This window comes from Archocentrus centrarchus, chromosome 6, assembly GCF_007364275.1.
Source record: "Archocentrus centrarchus isolate MPI-CPG fArcCen1 chromosome 6, fArcCen1, whole genome shotgun sequence".
Taxonomy (NCBI): Eukaryota; Metazoa; Chordata; class Actinopteri; order Cichliformes; family Cichlidae; genus Archocentrus; species Archocentrus centrarchus.
Genome location: NC_044351.1, coordinates 4,615,362 through 4,631,957, shown reverse-complemented (window position 1 = coordinate 4,631,957; position 16,596 = coordinate 4,615,362). Strand labels below are relative to the sequence as shown.

The window sequence follows — 16,596 nt, the reverse complement described above, 5'->3', positions numbered from 1 at the left end:
TTTCAGCATATGCCTATCATGTTTATTCATTAGCGAGTCAGATATCGCCCACTGATTCCTTGCCATTACAACACATCACTGTACACATCAATTCAAAATAGCAGCAGGTTCATTCATAATTTAGCGTGTCATCTCACTACGAGCCATTAATACGCTCTTTAATTACACTACACTAGTAACCTTTGTGTCCCAGCGGCCTCTTAGTGTTGGCAAAATATGGACAGAACTTTGTCAGAAACCCGCCGAGCTTATTTAACAGTACATCTCTTAATAACACACATGAAAAAATAAACATCATGTTCATTCATATTTAGCACGTCATTTCACCACAGCTAATAAACTGTGATCATGGTAGCCAAGCCACGGAAGGACTGCACCAGTACATGAATTGACAACGAACACTTGTGATCCTGGAGCCGCATATTCATTGTGTAGATTTACTCTTATTTCCAACAAGCTTTCTTACCTTAATAAATGAACACGGGGTCCTGTCTCGGCAAAAGTTTCAAAGTGGCAATTTTTACAAGTACCCGCATGGCAAACGCACAACAGCGCCACAAGGGTGATAGTGGCGAAAAATATATTCCATCCGTAGTGGTTTAGCACTACCACAGAGAAGCACTTCCCGGGCTTGTTGTCTTGTCTTGTCTTGTTGTTCTAAAAAGGAAGAAAAAAAAAAAACAAAAAAATGCAGCTGGGTAGGAGCTTGTGTTGGCGGGGTGTGCGGCACCAAGCACAATCCCACACTTGTAGCGCCAGAGGGCGGAGTCGAACTCACGCTTTAACGCTGCGAGTCCAACGCGCTACCCCCTAGGCTACCCAGCCACTGCAGAATGAATAATGGTGAAGGCGGTATTTGAATTTAACCTGGAGGTTCCATTGGCGGGAGGGGAGGGGCTATGAGCTGAGTGGGTGTGTAGGTTTGGCAGAGCCAACTTGTGTGAGCTGCTGTTGCTTTTTTCCGTGCAAGAGCCTTGAAGCTTTGTATCGCTGATGGTGCTAGGTAAGAATGCTGTTTCTATCAGTGACGTGCGGTGAGGGTCGTGACTGGTGAGGCACTGACGTCATCACATCAGATTTACAAACATATAGCTTATTCACCATTTGATTGGCAACAGTTGTTTTGTTTAACATTAACATAGTCTGAAGCAAACCTTTTAGCTCCGGTGTTGGTCTTCCTTTAATTATTATCTTCTGCTTCGATTGAAAGTCCAGTTTAGAAAATTCTTTCAGTTGAGTTATGTAATCTTCCATGTTGAACTAAGGCCAAGCAACAGGAAAAACTAACTGGCCTGTGGCAACTGTTTATGGTAGCCTTGCCACCGAGGAGTCGTAGAGTCCCTGGGATCACCAGCGCCCCTACCATGAGCACGAGAACTGCGTGCCTCACCTAGTGTCTCTTCGCAGCAGTTTCATGATCGCCTCAACACAAGAATGCATTTACACACACATACAGTTGTTAATGAAAGAACAAAAAAAAAAACTGTGCATTATATAACACCAGCTAAAATATAGAAATTTAGTTCATATAGTAAAAAGTGTTAGAACATTTTAAGAGGCCTCATGCAAAGGGAAAGTAATTCCGGTCTCACTGCATAGCATGCCAGCAACAGTTAGTAGTCATTGGCAATGACTATACTGAGCCGCACCACGGATTGCGCAATCCGTGGTGCGGCTCGCCGGGCTGGTTCCATCACACCGTTCGTCTCTTAGTATTTGACCGGCAAATGCGAAATTCAACGATTTTGAAAAAAACTAATCTAAAAATGTGTAGTGTATAAATGGAAAAGAACTTTAAAATACAAATCACTGAATGAATATAACCATTTAATTTATTTTTTAATTTTATATTTCCACGATGACAGGTGAGGCCGTGCCTCACCTGCCTCCCCTGACTGCACGTCACTGGTTTCTATGTATGTTGTTTTTGAGAAGCTGAAGTTGGTTTCCGATTGCAGCTTCCGATTGGGGAGATGGCTAAAGGGCCATTCCACTGAATTTTTGGCTACCTTCAGCATGTTTAATCTGCTTAGTTAAAAATCTACAACACGTACCACACTTGAAACCTGGACTGGATTACCTGCACTAATAGCAGAGTATTGAAAAGCAGTGCTGTGTGTGATTGTGAAACCTTGATGTGATTTGTGAAACTTTAATAAAGGCACATTTCAGCACTTTTTATGCATCTGGACCACAGGACAACTGAAGTCCTCCTTCTCTGAAATTTGTATTCTTTTGCTGTAATTTCCAGTGATGTCAGTAACGCGCTACTTAGTAACGCGTTACTCTAATCTGACTAGTTTTTCTCAGTAAGGAGTAATCTAAGGCGTTACTATTTGCAGTCCAGTAATCAGATTAAAGTTACTTATCCAAGTCACTGTGCGTTACTTTTTTGCATTTTCCTCCTCAGTTCAAAGATATATTTTGCTTTCTTCTTGCATCTCCGGTAATGACGTCTGGCAGATGCGACAGTTAAATCCCGTTTTCAGCATGAGGACAATAACAGCACAGCGACACAAAGGTAAACAATGGAGGGAGGAGAGAGATGCGCGTTTTCCAGCTGAAATCCAGACACTATAGTGAGTCTGTGTCAGCTAAAGATGACAACATCAAGGTTAGCTGTGCACTTTGTGCTGGCGACAAAGTGCTATCTAGCTTCAAAAACACTATGTCAGACATGAAGTAACATCTGGAGTCACGGCGCAGTCAAACTTACAGAGCGAGTGGCAACAGTGGCGAAGCAGAGCTGCGGCTAATGCAGGAGCCCCCCAGCACCCAAGTGGGGGGAAGCTGAAGAAGTTGAAAAGCCCTCTACTATAGTATGTAGTAGAGGCTGGTATTGTGCCAAAAAGTGATTGTCTGCCAAAACAGCAATTTTCGGTATTTGCCAAAAAAATAAATAAATAAAAATCATTGTCTGTATTTAAACGTCTGTAAATGACTTGTTGACCTATAATCTGTGAAGTATATATCAAACTTATCTCTCATGAATGATATCAGGTGATTCATGACCACTCAAACTGAGTGGTAGATGCTCCACTCAGTTTTTGGCAAAGTGATTTCTATATATTTGTTTTTTGTTTTTCCAAGGTAAAAGTGTCTGACATTAAAAATATCTTTTTAAAGAGAAATGTGGCTCAGAGGCTGCAGAAATCACAACAAATAACATCACAGTTATATAAAGATATTTGAAGTGGCCAAGCCACTCATAAATCATGTTGACTGCACTCAGTTTTAGCAATATAAGCAAAGACATTACACATAAAAGCACATAGAAACATCTGAATCACTTTATGACAGACGATCACTTTTGGCACGCTGTTGAAAGTAACTAATAAAGTAACTAGTAATCTAACTTAGTTACTTCTAAAATGAAGTAATCAGTAAGTAACTAAGTTACTTTTTAAAGGAGTAATCAGTAATCAGTAGTCGGACTACTTTTTCAAGGTAACTATACCATCACTGGTTATTTCCACTTTTAACTTTGATTTTTTTGATCTTCAGTGTAGCAAGATTTGGTCTTGTGTTGTTTTATCTCTGATAGCAACTGGGATAATGCTTCCAACAAGTTCATGATGTCTTTCTTGTGGTATGAACGTTTTGCTGTTCTTTAACACAGAAAGTACTCCTACATAAGTGCTTGTTTTTGAGTGTGGTGTATGTGCTTAACACTAGAACTACCAGCATTTTCCCTCTACTCCTTTTTCTACCAAGCGCTGCCAAATGGCATTTTACATCTCATTAGGCCACCTTTTGTTATGTACACGGGGCCAGTAGATTGGAATGTGGTGGGATGGGTGTGGGGGTGGGGATGGGTTACCAATGATGACAAATGATGACTCAGGGTCGCCAGGTGTATAAAAAGCCAGGTCACAACACATATTTCACCTACTCTGTTGACTGAGAAGCAAAGATGCCAAAGGTTTACGGCACACAGCAAGCTTTGGACATGATCCTCAACCATGTCAACCCCTGTGACTCCGATGGAGATGAAATAACCCTTGTGCTAAATTCCGACTCTGAAAATTCTTCTGGTAAGATTTCCTAAATTTCCTATTTTCGTTTGCCGTTTGTTGTGTTTTAGGAAGAGACGAATATCTTTGCGATTGCACATTATTTCAACATTTCACTAATCAAATCTCAAACATGGTCACCCTGTAGATGAGGAAACTTCGCCACCTCCAGAAAAGAGAGGTCGCATGGAGACGCATGAGTGGCTGACAGAGACGGCAAAAGACGGCACAGTGTGGCGTGAGGAACAGATCGGAAGGCCTCTGCATCACAGCCCAATTGATTGTTATGCCACAGATGGAGAGCCAACTGCTTTGGCCAGAAGAAAGGTGTCGAGTCGCTTACAGAGTTTCCTCTGTTTCATCACTCTGGAAATGCTTCGGACCATTCAGGAGTGGACTGTCCAGCATGCACGCCAGACACAGCAGGGAAACTGGTTCATGGCCCTCCCTGAACTAAAGGCGTTCATTGCAATCCTCATCCTGCGAGGGATTGTCTGCCTTCCAGCGGTGCATGATGTATGGTCAGCAACACTGGGAGTGCCCGCAATCAGCAAGATTATGGCCGGAACCGCTTCCAGGACATCATGCGGCACCTACGCTTCGATGACAAGGACACACGCAATGAACGAGTTGCAAATGATCGGTTTGCTGCACTCTCTGACATTTGGGGGTCTTTTGTTTCCAACTGCATTACCTCTTACAACCCAGGAAGGCACATCACCATAGATGAGCAACTTTTTCCAACTAAGACCCGTTGCTGTTTCCTGCAGTACAGTGCGACAAAACCTGACAAGTTTGGCATAAAGTTCTGGGTGGCATGTGACCTGAAATCCAAGTATGTATGCAACATCATCCCATATCTTGACAAAGACCCCAGTCGTCCCACGGGGGAAAAACTATCGGAAAATGTGGTGATGAAGCTTATGGAACCATTTATGGACAAAGGAAGAACCGTTACCACAGACAATTTTTTACGTCATTGTCACTAGCACAACGACTGCTCAGCCGGAAGACCACACTCCTTGGCACAGTAAACAAGGTTTCACCGTGAGCTTCCAGACTCCGCCAAAAAGACTTTGGACCATGAGGAATTCAGCACACAGGTGTTTTCAACCTCTGGTGCCACACTGACCATTTACGCGCCCAAACGGAGAAAGACTGTCTGCATCCTCAGTAGCATGCACAGTGTGGTGGAGACTGGGGATACCCGGAAAAAAAAACAAACACAGTCACCGACTACAACAACCTGAAATGTGGTGTGGATGTCATGGACCAGATGGTGCGAAAGTACACTGTACGTTCAGGAACACGGCGTTGGCCAGTCGCTGTTTTTACAACTTGATTGACATTGCAGCACTGAATGCACATGTGCTTTACCAAGCATGCACTGGGGTCAAAGAGAGATGGACAGACTTCCTGGTGAAGCTTGCAAGAGAGCTTGCACAGTCTCATATGGCAGCCAAGGAGGTGCATAAGGAAAACCTTCAGCTGGCTTCAACTTCACCTGGCACAATGCCCTTTTCCCTGTGTCAGGTGAGAGTGGTTGCTGCAAGAATAACCATGCCAGTAAGTGTTGTGTTTATTGCAACAAGTTCACATGTGGAAAATGCAGAAAGGAGATGTCGTGGCAGTGCCAGATGTGTTCAGACAATCTGTAACAATATACCAATAAAAATGTGCTGGATAAATATTTTGGTCGTCTTCAGTCCTTTTATGTCGTATACAACTGTCCATCAATACTGAGATAAAGTATTCCTAAAAATCATAACATAACAACATTCACATAGAACTTATATATACATATATGGAGTTCTAAGTATGGCAGTTCAATACTTTAAAATAAAAAATAAATCAAATTAAATAATATTTGAAAATAAGCCAAAACACTAAAACACAAATAAAAACTTACACTCTAAAGTTAATGGCAGCTTTACACAAGGGCATTTATGTATGGACTATGGAACACAAATGATTTATAATAGTTTTACAGATATTTACAGTTAGAATTTCCTTACAGTACATGGCAATAGGAAGCCTACTTTGTCTTGTTGACCGATGCTGAATAAAGGGCATGTGAAAATGTATGAAATGGTCAAAAGTTTATGTGGTATAGTAAATGTGATGAATGAAACAATACAGTCCATTTTGAAAGCGCCTTCTAGTCCCTACTCAGGAGAGATGTCTCAGGCATTTCAGACTTCTAGGCTCTGCTCAAGCATACCCCTCCCCCTAAGGTCTGTGCTTGAACCTCCAGGTCTGGCAGGTAATGGCTGCATTTACAAATGATAGGGGGTCGTCTAGTGTCTAGTTGTGCTGGCCTCATTGCATGACACAATTCACAGCTGCCATTTGGCAGCACCTTGGGATTTAAAGGTATAACTGCCATTTGGCAGGAGTCTGGTAGTTCTAGTGTTAAACCCCCAGTTGGTCATGGTAGATGGCTGTTCACACTGACGATGGGAAGGCCCCATCCTGACTTTGGAGCTGTTTTCCTAACCTCTAAAAATCTGTGGTGTTAATGTGTACATTTATGGCTTTGCCTTGCTTTTGTGTGCTTTCCAGGAGGTAGTAATGTTGGAGACAGGTTGCCACAGGGTCAGTTGTCTAACATCCCATGGAGACGGACTGGAGTTAAATATGGCAATAATGAGGCGTATTTTGATGGGACAGAAGAAATAGATGCTATTGTGGACAAATGCGGTACAAAGATGCCCTTATTTGAGCAGCACTTATTTGATCAGTGGTTTGGTTGCAGTTAGAAGCTTTTTATAGTCGGGATTTGTCATCCTTGTTTTCCAGGTACGACCCGCGATTGGCAGAGAATCCAGGGTGCAATTGAAGCCTGTGTGAAGCTCAGTGGATGCCTGACCTGACCTTGTCCTTTATGGTTGGATCATTTGTGCATAGATTTAGTGGTCTGCTTTGTGTAGCTGTAAAGGTAATTCACGCTTGATGTTTTTGATGGCAGAATCCTGGTCTTCTCGATGACGCGAGTTTCCACCCGTGCGTTCGGTTAGGCGCCGGGAGTCGGAGCGCGTCCTGTCATTGATCCCAGCGGATGGAAAAGTTCACGCTCATGACCTACCGCGTCAGCTCTCAAAAGTAAGTGCAGCCATCATTTGCTGACTTGTTGCAAAAATGAATTCAGCTTCAATAGATTGAAATAGCAGTATTCACAACACTAATCCTTGCCTTCTGTTGTCAGCACCTTCAAGTTTTTTGTAGCTATTTCAACAACACAGCTGATGGTGTGTCTTGGTGTGCTCACATATACCACAAGGACACATCCAACAACACAGCACAATGCCATACAAAATAGTAAAAGTACACGATGAAGCCTATAAAAGTAGTGGCAATGTATCAGAGTAACAGGGGCTGTGTGTCTTTAAGTGCCTTTGCACAAGAGAACAGTCCATAGTGCAGGTTTGGGTTCATATTTGTTCATATAGTTTCAGTGCAAATACATTCACATTTTCTGATCAAAACCCTGATGTAGGTTAAACTGAATGTACAAAGTGTCCCTGAAGCATGATGTTCTTCTGCCTAGTCATACTCCATCTTTTGCCTGATGGGAGAAAATTGAAGAGGTGATGTGGCAGGGTGGGAGGAGTCAGCGATGATGCTGATGACGCTCCTGGTAGTTCTACTTTTTCAAGCTGCGTTTGTCCCATTAGTTGCGTTACCGCGCCAAGTCAGGATGCAGAAAGTAAGCAATAGTGGCGACAGGACGCACCCTTGTGGATCGCCGGTGTCAGATCCCTGGGTGACGTGACATGATTGTGAATTTTAACAGCTTGTTTCTTACAGGACAGAAAGATCCACTGAGAAAGTAATCCATTAACACACATAGTAAGAAGAGTGCTTGTACAGCCTGACAGGAATAATTATATTAAACGCTGAACTAAAATCAAGGGAACAGAACACGACAGAAGTGCGCTTAACTTGACAGTGTTGAAGACTGCATTGGCCGAGCCTCTGTTAGCCCTGTGGTTGAACTGATGAGGGTCTACAGTGATGTGGGACAGATTCTTACAAATTCAAACACCTTCATAATAACTGAAGTGAGAGCAGCAAGTCTGTAATTATTAAGACAGGTGATGTTATTCTTCTTAGGCACTGTGCGTGAGCTGCTACTCCCCCGCATATGTCAGCATAGCTCCTGTGGCCTAGCAAGCATGACAGCACCCGGTACAGAGTGGGTGAAGATGGAGGCCGAAGTTTTGCTCCCTTTTTTTGTTTGTGTTTATGAATCGTTGAGGAAGTCGAGCAATTGTACGTGGTCGCAGGCGTGCGTTCTATCTCAGGCTGAGAGCTAATCATGTTCAGGTAAGGTAAGCTTGATTTGTCTGTAAGCTTTTACCCATGAAATGATGAGCTATTTACTTAAGGCTTAGTGAATGATCTGCAATGAAATGTACAGATTTATTTTCTGTTTCTAAAATAAGAAAAATAAAAATGTAAGATAAAGTATAACATTTCCAAATAATGATTGAATCTTGTAGCTGGTCTGTTTTGAAGATAAACGTATTTGACACTTGAGTGTTTTCAGTGCATTAGTATTAGTTGCTTTGATGACTTAAAATAAGCCAAATCCTACCTTATAACTAAAGATGTGTTGTGTTGTTCTTGCTCGTTTTCTTAACTAGAGCAGACCCTTGTAGTGCAGGATGAACGTGAGTGTCCCAGTCGTGGAGCGCTTGTTTAACCAGAAAGACACCAGAGCCGATTTTGGGCCGAGTAGGGAGTCTGTGGCAATTGCTGCTGAATATATTGAAGCACGATGGGCGACATGGATGGGGTGCCACAATGAGATCTTGGTTTGTTTTTTTTGGTTGGCAAGTGGCCACATCCTACAGAGTGGTCTGAAGAGTGTTTGGGATGCCTCGTTTCAACTGTCCGCTACATTGTCCATAGAATCACAGAGGAGGTGGTAGCCATGGCCACCAGGTCATCTAGCTGCCCAAAGAGACTTGAGGACCTGCATGTAGTGTCCCATGGGTTTGCAGGGATGCACGCCACAGAGGCTTTCTGAAGATGGTTGCGTGCAATCGACGGCTGCCACATCGGCATCAAGTGTCCAAGTGGCCCTGATGGTCGTGGCTACAGGAACGGGAACTCTTCCCATCCATCGTCCTGCAAGCAGTTTGTGAGCAACCAGGGCCGCTTCATTGACACATATGTGGGCTGGCCTGGGTCAGTGCATGACTCCAGGGTGCTCCGCCACAGCCCACTGTACAGGCAGTCAGTCTACCCTCGTCCAGGGCATTTTTTGCTTGCAGATGGAGGATAGCCATGTCTCCAACATCCACTCGCCCTCATCACTCCCTACAAGAGAACAGTACATGGTGTGGCAGCCCAGCGCTTCAACAGCCACCATACCAGGGCACGCTGTATTATAGAAGGTGCTTCTGGAATGATGAAGACCAGGTTCGGGCCATCTTTTCTGCAAGCCCTGGAGGTGCACGGACACCTTTGTAGCTCATGTAAGTAATGACCCAACAGCGCATTATAATATATATGTTTTAAAAAATTTGTTAAAAAAAAAGAAACAGGCACATCTCTCTTTTTTTTTTTTTCAGGTCGTAACAGCATGTGTCATCCTCCGCAATATCTGCCTCAGTGCTGCTGATGTCATGGCACTGGAGGATGAAGCAGAGGAAGCTGTGGAAGAGGATGAGGGGGAGACCGGGTTAGAGGCAGTCAGCGGTGCTCTCTGGCAGGAGCAAATTTTCTACCAAGGTGTCTGCCCTTGTCGAGGTAGCACCAGGACCATGACTACTGTATACAGGCAAGTAAACAAAGAAATCTAGGATTGCTGTTGAAAACTATTTTGTTATATTAGATTCTCTGACATATTACTAGCATTATACATTAGTATTTTGTATGCATCATCTTGTGCTTTTGCATTTTCCAGATTATATCTTAGTGAGGTGGCATCCGTAATTTGAGCCAGCCCTGTAAAGTCAGTTCATGGACGATGGACTGGACAGTGGAAAGAAGCATCACAAACCTCTGCAGACCACCCTGTGTGATGTTCCACTGACCATTGAGAAAAAGACAAGCCACAGGTCTCGGTTGTTGCACCCCATCTCTTATCTTGCCTCAGCTGATTTAGCCCACTGCCAGAGACTTCCTGTTGAGACAAGCATCAGGTCTGTTGTGCTTTTAAATATAAAGAACTCCAGGAACAGGTCACTCAGGCTAATCCTGCAGTCTCCACCATAAATAACTGTACATGGTTTTTATTTTGTCCTTCATGATGTATTATAATCTTGCTTTGCTAAAATGTTCTTGTTTTAATATGTTTGTATTTTATTCTTGTTCATTAATCAGCCATTTAAATGTTCAAAATGTTTCTGTTTACAGATATAAAAAAAATGTAAGGACTGTAAATAAGAGACTGAAAAATACCATTTGTTTAATTCTTTAGTAAAACATGAATAAAACTCATAACACTAACATAATAATTAAAGCAACGAGGACACGCACAATCCAATAATCTGAAAATTGGGTGCTGGGCCAAAAGTAAGCAAGAAAGAAAAGAAAGTGTGCACACCAGAAAAGCTCGTGGATGATAAATTCAGACTTTTGTGGTGTGCGGACTTCCTTGTCTTTTGTGCTTTGCACCACTGCATCTGACGCCTTGCATTGCTCTTGGCTTGAATGCAGCTTATCAGCCATGGAAACCCATTCCATGAAGCTCTCTATGCACTGTTGATCTAACCTGAAGGCCACATGAAGTTGGAGGTGTGTAGCAATTGGCTCTGCAGAAATTTGGCGACCTCTGTGCACTATGCACCGCAGCATCCGCTGACCCCCACTGTCATTTTACATGACCTACTACTTTGTGGCTGAGTTGTTGTCATTCCCAATCACTTCCACGTTGTTATAATCGCACCAAGAGTTGACTGTGGAATATTTAGTAGCGAAGTAAATTTCACGTCTGGACTTGTTGGACAGGTGACATCCTTCACTGAGCTCCTGAGAGCGAGCCATCAAAATGTTTTGTTGAAGCAGTCTTCATGCTAGGTGCTTTGAGTTTATATAGTTGTGGCCATGGAAGTGATTGGGAAACTTGAATTCAATGATTTGTATGAGTGACTGAATACTTCTGGAAATATGGTGTATGTCGTGAACACAAGTCTGATTTGTGTCATTTTATGAACACCGAACAAGGAAAAGTACACAAAGATTTGTTTTTCTTTAACAGGTAACACCATTACAGAGATTGGTGCAGCTTACATCCATGGCCCATCTAAGGAGAACCCAGTGTTTAGTCTGGCTCGTGACTATGGCCTCCTGCCTCCAGAAGCCCTCACCCCAGAGAACCAGGCTTTAGACGTTGATGAAGATCCTCTGTGGGTTCCCAACTGGTTCAGCAGTTCAGGTGAGAAAGAAATACAGCAGGTGTACTTTAACAGTACACAGTCTGTCAGCTGCATAAGAGAATAAAAATGTGATTGTTATTAGAATTTTCAGTTCTGTCCTAAAGGTAAGCAGCTGAGTGCCGAAAGCATGGAACCAGCTATGGATATGTTTCAGGAGATTTTGAATGGTACTTGGCAGTTTCGTAATCGCAAAGATACATCCTGGACCAGTGTAGGACATTTCATCCTGAACAAAGGTACATTATTCTGATTGTATGTCCATGTTGATGCTATAAAGCCTGAATTTAAAAAAAAAAAACAGAAGAAAAAATAAGCTATGTTGCATGTCTGTGTGTTGAAATTTGTCATCTTTTGCAGGCAGAGAGGCAAGCAGCAGGAAGGTGGACAAATAAAACTGAAACTACCAGGAAGCTGTTACTTTCTGCCTTAAGTACCATGCTGAAAGTGGAGTGCTGTGGAAGTGCAACTCATAGCATGGATGACCTGGACCTGGCAGGGTTTTCCATGTACAAGGGCCTACGTGGAGTGGACTGCACATTCCCGAGGTTTGTGCATCATCATATAAATAAGGGTTTTAAGATAAATGCCACATGGACTATAGCATTGTGTGCACTCTACCCTATTGCTCATTCATTTACTGCGACGCTCCTCTGTAGCACTTTAAGTTTATGCCCTCACCACCAGCTGCTATTAAAGAGTAAAGTTGTAATGAGTTATCAAAGTGGCAATAATTAAATCCTTAGCTAGTTCCTTAAGTGTTTCTTTTCTTTATTTTTTAGTTGCACTATTTCTGAGAACCTGCTGTTTTTATTATATTAAACATGAAGCTCTTTTGTGTGATAAGCATTAGACATCAGCTATTTGAGTTCTTTTTTTTTTGTCTGTTTTTACAAAGCTCTGTAAATAAGTACTATAGAAATATAAAATGCCCTCAACTACTTCTTTTTTCTCCCAGTTAACCTTTTTATTTCTTGATTGATTGAATATTATGTAGGATTCTATTTAAAGTACACACACAGAAACCATGGACGTGGGGCTGAGCTGATATATAACAAAGTAAGGATAAGGTAAAACTGACCTTTCTGCACTCTGCTATGTTAAAAATCAAGGGTTTTGGTTTGTAATCCAGTTAATTTGGAGAATCATTAACTGCTGACTAAGTCTTGAATGACTGTGAAACAGCCGTGAAAACACCATGAAACTGCATCAGTGCACCGTTGAGGCAGTCAGCTTGTGGCACCGCCACCCATGATTGCGGTTGTATGTACTGAACTAGACTGAGAGATACATATTTATACTGTTCCAATAGTCATTTAGTCAAAGTCCAAATTAAATATTGTAATGATTTAAAATATTTCACTTTGTGTATTGAATATAGAAGAAATAATATACATTTATATGCAAAAGTTCACTCTTTTGAATAAATTACAATAATGTAAAGAAAATTCACATACTCTATTTTTGAGTGCACTAATGTAATGAACCTCAATAGTTTACTAAATAGTTTAATAAATAGATTGCACATGGCTGCACTGTGTAATCACTTCTATACAACTTTAAAGAGCTATGATTATCACATCTAGTCTACTATATCTAAGTAGTACTTGTAGTTAGCAGTATCTAGTTCATTATATGACTATGCATATTATGCATCCAGGTAATTTTACTTACATTGTCTTGCAGGGGGTTTGAGGGCCTAATGGACAAGTTGATGTGAGAGCTCCCCTCTGATTTGGTGACCTACAATTGCCCTGTGCGCTGTGTCCACTGGAACAACACAGAGCACGGCTCAAGTGCTGTGACGGTCGAGTGTGAGAATGGGGAGAAGATTCCTGCTGATCATGTTATTCTCACAGTGCCTTTAGGTAAACTTCTGTTCATATATTATATAATGTTTTTCATCTCTGTGCGTGAAATAGAGTATTTGTAAATTACGACTTCTGTCAGAGTTTAGTCTTTGGGGTTTTTTTTCTGTAGCCTTAATTTAACAACGAAGTGTCGTCTGCTGCAATTTTACATTTTCTTTTTGTCAGGATATCTGAAGAAGCAGCACTCAACTCTGTTCAGCCCTCCTCTCCCAGCCCACAAGCTGAAGTCCATTGAGACAGTAGGATTTGGAACGTGCGACAAAATATTTGTAGAGTTTGAATCGCCGTGGTGGGATGGTGACTGTGAGGTGATCTACCTTGCGTGGGAGGATGAGGTTTGTAATGCAGTCTCTGGAATAGTTTTCTAAGCATATACAAAATGTGTGTTTTTTACAGCATCACAAGAATATTTGACACAATTTTAAAGACATAAAATTGTTTCTTTGTTTTTGTTTTTTCTGCTTTGTTTTTTTCAATTTATATGATGCCAAATAATACCATAAATTATCTGACTGTGGAGCCAGGGATCGGTGACTATATAAACCCTTTGTGTCTTCAGGAGAGTTTGTCAGACCATGTGTCAGATGTGAGCAAATCCTGGATAAGGAAGTTGGTGTCATTCACTGTGCTTAAACCTAATGAATCGTAAGTGACATGTTAATCTGAGGCACAATGGCAATTCTTTCCTGTATGTTTCCTTTGGAATTCAAACCAGCAATGTGGCTTCTCTTGTTAACTCTCAGGGGTAGCCACGTTCTCTGCAGCTGGATTTGTGGACATGAGGCAGAGTATATGGAGACACTTCCTGAGGAGGAAGTCAGACATTCGATCACAGAGCTCGTCCGCACATTTACAGGTGAGTCTTATATCTGTGGTCTCAGCCTTGGAGCTCTTTCCTCCTCAGAATGGATGAAAACTGATGGTTTATTACTTTATAATATTGCATTAAAGATGCAATAAATATGAAAAGATAAAATATCATTTAAATGTTTAATCTAAGAAACTTCTGTATGCAGTATCAGAAAAGTTCAGTTCTTCCTTTAGAAAACTATAAAACATCTGATTGCTACAGGAATAGAACTAATTTAAATAAAGACTGTATGCATATGTAAAACTGGGCACATTTAATACAGTAGCATTAAAAACAATTCAATATTCTGGTTGAAACTACTAATATAATATTGGCACAAATAGCATTTAGATGTCAAAAACCAATCACGCTCCAACTTATCTGTAACATGTTAGAGTTGACAAAATAGTTCAGTTTAGATTTATGAAACCAGGTTAGACTTGAATCTATAATTAGGAAGTGAAACCTTCTGGTGCAAAGATGTACATGTTAGACTCAGTATTGAATGGGCGCCATTAGAGCAAAAGCTCCCTGGTTGGAGCCCTGGAGACGACACAAATGACTTGGGCATTGTGTCAAGAAGGGCGCCCGTAATAAAAATCTGCCAAATTAAATATACAGAGCTGCCTGCTGTGGCAACCCCTTTGTTTTAAAAAATGAATAAAGAAGGGAGAGGTTCTTGTGCATAAGAAATTTTCTTCTTAGGTAACTGATCCATAACTACTTTTGTTGTTGTTGTTGTTGTTGATTGTAGACTCTTTGGGAGTGGATGTTATGCTGTATTGAGTGAACTGTCTTTCTGCTGCGTAATAAACCAGAATGTTTGAGGGCAGATTCAGATTTAGCCTTTTCACCATTTGTTGTACAAGGTGCTGCCTGATGAAATGAGGCCACAAATAGTTACTGATATACAGGATTCAAGGTCGAAAATGTGTAACTGTCATAAACAGAGAGAAGGTTTGATTACATAATAAAATTCATAGCTGTTTTTATTACCATTGTGTGTGCATTATTTCTCTGTGTAGATTAGATTTCTGTAGATTTTTATGTTTTCTGAAGTGGTTGAGCCTTGGTTGCTTCATAATTGTGTGTGTTTAGGTGACTCTACTATCACACCAAAGAGAATCCTGTGCACCCGCTGGTTTACTGATCCTTGGACATACGGTTCCTACTCTCACCAGCCATAGGCTGTACAGCCAAGGACCTGAAGAACATGATGGAACCTCTGCCCTCAAAGGGAACTTTGCCACAGGTACTTATACAGTACATGCATTATACAGTAAAAATCTTGAGCCTTATATTTATTTGTACTTGTGCTATTTTGTGCTGCTTTGCTTTCCTTAGTTAGCATACTGTGCAAAAGTCTTGAGCCACCCCTCATTTCTTCATATTTTGCTTCCAAAGAGCCACATACAGCCAGGTATTAGCTCATAACTTGGCATATCTAAAATGTTTGAAGACAACTGGACAAATGGAGGACAAAAAAGTGACAGACCTAAAAAAACAGGAAAAAATCCAGCAAAGAACCTAATCCAAATATTGACTTTCAAGTTCAAATTATTCACACTCTGTTTTTGCCTTATATACTGTGTTTCCATGATTGTGTGCACATGTTTCAATAAATTACTGCACCTATTTCCCATTTCCCTAGCCAAATAGAACTTGTACTTTTGTTTGCAAAATTTATGCATACAGTACACAAGTGAAGTGAGAACAAAAGACAAGAGAAGTGAATCATATTGCCCAGGGAATTACTGACTGACAAAGAAGTGACAAAATATAACCTTGAAAAATACTTGTCTGTTTTCCGACTTGTGTGTTTCAGCCCTTGCACGTTTTGTTTGCTGGAGAGGCAACTCATCCTTGCTTTTACTCCACTGTCCATGGAGCACTTCTCACTGGGTGGCGAGAAGCTGATCGCCTCATCACTGACTACTGGGATTCTGATAGTTCATGAAGTCCCTCTACCTTACCTTACCTTATCTTATCTTTTTGTCTGGCACTAAAAATCACAATGTTGAATATGGGAACAAAGAGGGTTTGTGGCTGTAATGGAAAATTTGTTTCTGAACTCGAATAACCTCTGTGTACTTATTCTCTGTAATTGTAATTTTCTAGCACAAAGACCGAGTGTGTGAAGATGGGAAATGGTGTGGGGTTTCTTTTGTTTTTTTTTTAAAGAAGTATATGCATGGAACTGAACTCCAACAAGTCCATCTAATAATTATCAAGGAGTAATAACACTGAACAATTTTAGAACAGTATGAACAAATAAGACATAATTACACACAAGCAGCTATGGCAATACAAATATAAAAACCAAACCAGGTAGATCACAGGTAACTTAATAGCTACAGGTAAGCAGTAGTCGCGCAGGTGCTTGGATCAAATTTGCTAAGCAAAGCAGGCACAGTAGAGGACCCAGCAGGAATTGAATGCAGAGTGAGACAGTGTGGGTTAATGAGACAATATTGAGC

General features: G+C 41.3%; 1 pseudogene; it reads left to right on the top strand.

The window, feature by feature from the left end:
• Positions 1 to 8,949: 8,949 nt before the first annotated feature.
• Positions 8,950 to 16,076, top strand: LOC115781356 (peroxisomal N(1)-acetyl-spermine/spermidine oxidase-like; annotated as a pseudogene).
• Positions 16,077 to 16,596: the final 520 nt, after the last annotated feature.